This window comes from Puma concolor, chromosome B1, assembly GCF_028749965.1.
Source record: "Puma concolor isolate L17-30 chromosome B1, mPumCon1.1.hap2, whole genome shotgun sequence".
NCBI lineage: Eukaryota > Metazoa > Chordata > Mammalia > Carnivora > Felidae > Puma > Puma concolor.
Window position 1 is genome coordinate 87,436,138 of NC_141670.1, and position 3,345 is coordinate 87,439,482.

General features: G+C 45.8%; 1 long non-coding RNA gene across 1 annotated transcript; it reads left to right on the forward strand.

Annotated features, from left to right (window-relative positions):
* Positions 1-292: 292 nt before the first annotated feature.
* On the forward strand, positions 293-2,325 carry LOC147581749 (uncharacterized). Its single transcript, XR_015249741.1, has 2 exons — positions 293-1,523; positions 1,822-2,325. It is a non-coding gene; the product is annotated as an uncharacterized LOC147581749 (long non-coding RNA).
* Positions 2,326-3,345: the final 1,020 nt, after the last annotated feature.

Below are 3,345 nucleotides of genomic sequence, written 5' to 3' on the forward strand. Positions count from 1 at the left end.
GCCTGTCTGACATCCAGTGTCAATCCATGTATTAAATGCTAGCAATGCTAAACCTCTAAGTCTATATCATCTATAGCCATGCAAACACAAGGTTTCAAGGTCCTTCTCCCACTCCAATGGATTGTCTTCCACACCCCCCAGGATGTTTCTACCTCATCCTTCTGTTTGGTGGAACAGCATTTCCTACTATAACCAAAGATACTATTTTTTATTTTATGTGTTTTCTTTCCATTTTTAAAAGCTTCTTTCCATTCCAAAGTCTGATCTGATAACCTGGCATCCCCCCATTGCTGTCCATTCAGCCGTGAGAATTGCTCAGGTACACTGGCCGTTGAACAGAGTTGGAAGAATGGTTCATCCATAGACACAGCAGGACATGTATGACCAGGGTCAGCCTTTTGCAGAGCCCAGAAAGAGGAAAGGTAGTGAGAAAAGCGCATTGAATTTGATGTCAAAAGAGCAGGACTCAAGCCCTATGAGCTTTGTATGCTTTAACACTGTTTCCCCTTTATAAATGAGCCCAGTGCCCCCACTACTTCACAGGTTTAAGTATAATGCAGATGACCCCAGTGACAGACACTGGATTGGCTACCCAAGAGCCATTCACAAACCATTTTTCCCTTTGCCTTCCTGTGCCTAAAATATTCATCTTTCAAGGATCTCTTGCAGACTGACCACCTGACCCGGTTCTGGCCAATGAGATGTTAGAGGAGTGTGGGGGCTCACTGAGGGGAGCCTCCAGGAAAGCCATGTAAAAGAGAGACACTCCACAGGCATGTTGCCTTCATCTCTTATTCCCCCACCCGCCTTTCACCCAGCGACCAGAGTGCTATTTTAAAATAGTAAAGCATATCATGTCATTGCCCTGCTGAAACCCCTCAATGACTTTACACTGTACTTAGAATAAACACAAACTATTTGCAATGGCCTGGCCCACCTCCCTCTCAGTGTCACTTAGTCCATTCTCCCTTTCACTGTACTCCAGCCAGACCTTCTGTTTCTCAAACTTGCCAAGCATTTTCCTGGCACCAGGGCTTTCCACCTGCTGATTTCTTCTGCCCAGTGTCCTCCTCCCACTCTTTGTATGACTTGCTCTCTCTTTCAACAGTCAGCTCTTAAGCCATACAGTTCGTGTTAAAGGTGCCTTCCCTGACCATTCCGTCTTGGTAATCCTGCCCATTTATCCTCTAATTCATTGCCCAATTTTTTTCATTGTTATCCCTTAGCCCAATTCACAGTTATGTTGTGTATTTGTTTGCTTTTTCATTGTTTGTATTCCATCACTAAACCATGAGCCTCACTGGGGTGCAGCCTCTGTCATTCTTGTTTATGGCTATACCCTTAGCCTCTTGCATGGTTCCTGAGACATAGGAGGCCCTCCATCAACATTTGCTACACAAATGAATGAGTCTTCCCTGTGGATCTCCATTTCCTATATTTTGCTTCTTCATCAAAGGAAATGTGAGGCTAAACAAGAGTTTGCAGCAGGAGTGACAAGGGCTTAACACAGGACATGTATGACGGTGAGATATGGCTTCCAGGAAGGGGTGATCAGGGGGCCAACTTGGTAGCAAAAACAAAACAGAAGTAAGGGAGCAATTGTGATTGGTTTGAGAGCAGCCCCCGTTACCCCATAATTATCTGGATTGCCATGGCTGTAGGCATTTGAGGGAATCTTGAGAGAAGATGTTTGGGTGTGAGGGCGACCCAGCCAATCAAGGGGAAATGCCTGCTTTCCGCAAATCCGGCATCTCACGCCAGGTGAGGCGGCTCTCACTGTCCATTTAAATTCCCATTTCTCTTTACTTCCTCTCCTCACAGGCCTCCTCTGTTCAAATCAGCTGCTCTGATTCATCTCCACAGTGTTCCCTATACTGGATGGCTTTCAACCCGAGGATTAGACGGCAAAGATTTCTGGGGAAAGCAGAACCCGCAAAGTTAGACTATCCTTGGGGCGCCTGGGTGGCTCAGTCGGTTGAGCGTCCGACTTCGGCTCAGGTCATGATCTCGTCGTTTGTGAGTTCAAGCCCCGCGTCGGGCTCTGCGCTGACAGCTCAGAGATTGGAACCTGCTTCAGATTCTGTGTCTCCTCTCTCTGTCCCTCCCCTACTCGTGTTCTGTCTCTCTCTCTCTCTGTCTCTCTCAAAAATAAATAAAACAGCTCCATCTCTTTCTAGCAGTATTACTTTAGAAAAGTGTCTTAACTTCTCTGGGAGAATCAATAATACCTACTTCATAAGGGATATTGTGAAGAGTAAATGAGATCATATGTAAGGCAACCGGCCCAGTATAGAAGAGATTAATAAAGTTATAACTTTAAAACAAGGAGGGTGAACTTGGAGGGAATTTAATGTGGAAAGGGTGTGTGTGTGTGTGTGTGTGTGTGTGTGATATTGTGGTTTATAATAAGAAATATATATCTGGTCTTCAGCCACAGTTCCTGGCTCAAGCTCCCCAAACTCTTGGAATTTCCAAAGTAATAGGAACAAAAGGAGCATCTTGTGTAATAATACCTGATCTTTTGCCCTTAGCTCAGAGCAGTAAAGGTGAAGTGGGGGTCTTGTTATTAATAACAGCCTCTTTCAACCACCCCTCCTGAGGCTAATGAGGCTACTTTTGGAAAATGCCTAGGTAACCCGAGGATGGAAGCCTGTCACCCACAGAACCAACCAGGTGATTAGACGGTTGAAACTTTCCATCCCATTGCCCGATGTCTAGGGAGGACAGAGGGGCTGGAGATTGCATTCCAGCACCAAAGGTCAATGACTTAATCAATTGTGTGATAATTTAATAAAGTCTCCATAAAAATCCCTGACCTATGCGGTATTCTCATTCAAGGTTGGTGACTGAGAATGTGAGTGTGACTCACTCACATGTGACTGAGAATGTGAAAATATCCACGTGCCCAGAGGGTGGCCCACCCCAAACTCCACAGGGACAGAAGCCCCTGTGTTCGGGACCCTTCCGGACCTCATTCTGTGTATACCTCTTTATCCAGCTGTTCAGTCTATCCTTTAATATGCTATGTAATAAACTTGTATCTTTTAATATCCTACGTAATCAGGTGAGTAAACTGAGTTCTGTGAGCTGCTCTAGCAAATTAATTAAACCCAAGGGAGATGTGGTGGGAACTCCAAGTTATAGTCAGTGACAACACGGACTTGTGCTCAGCATCTGAAGTGGGAGCAGTCTGACAGGACTGAGCCCCAAACTTGTGGCATCTGATGCTATCTCTAGATAGGTGGTGTCAGCATTGAGTTCGATTTGTGGGACACCTTGGCGACTGGCTGGCTCAGCTGGTGGGGCATGTTGACTCTTGGTCTCAGGGTTGTGGGCTCAAGCCCC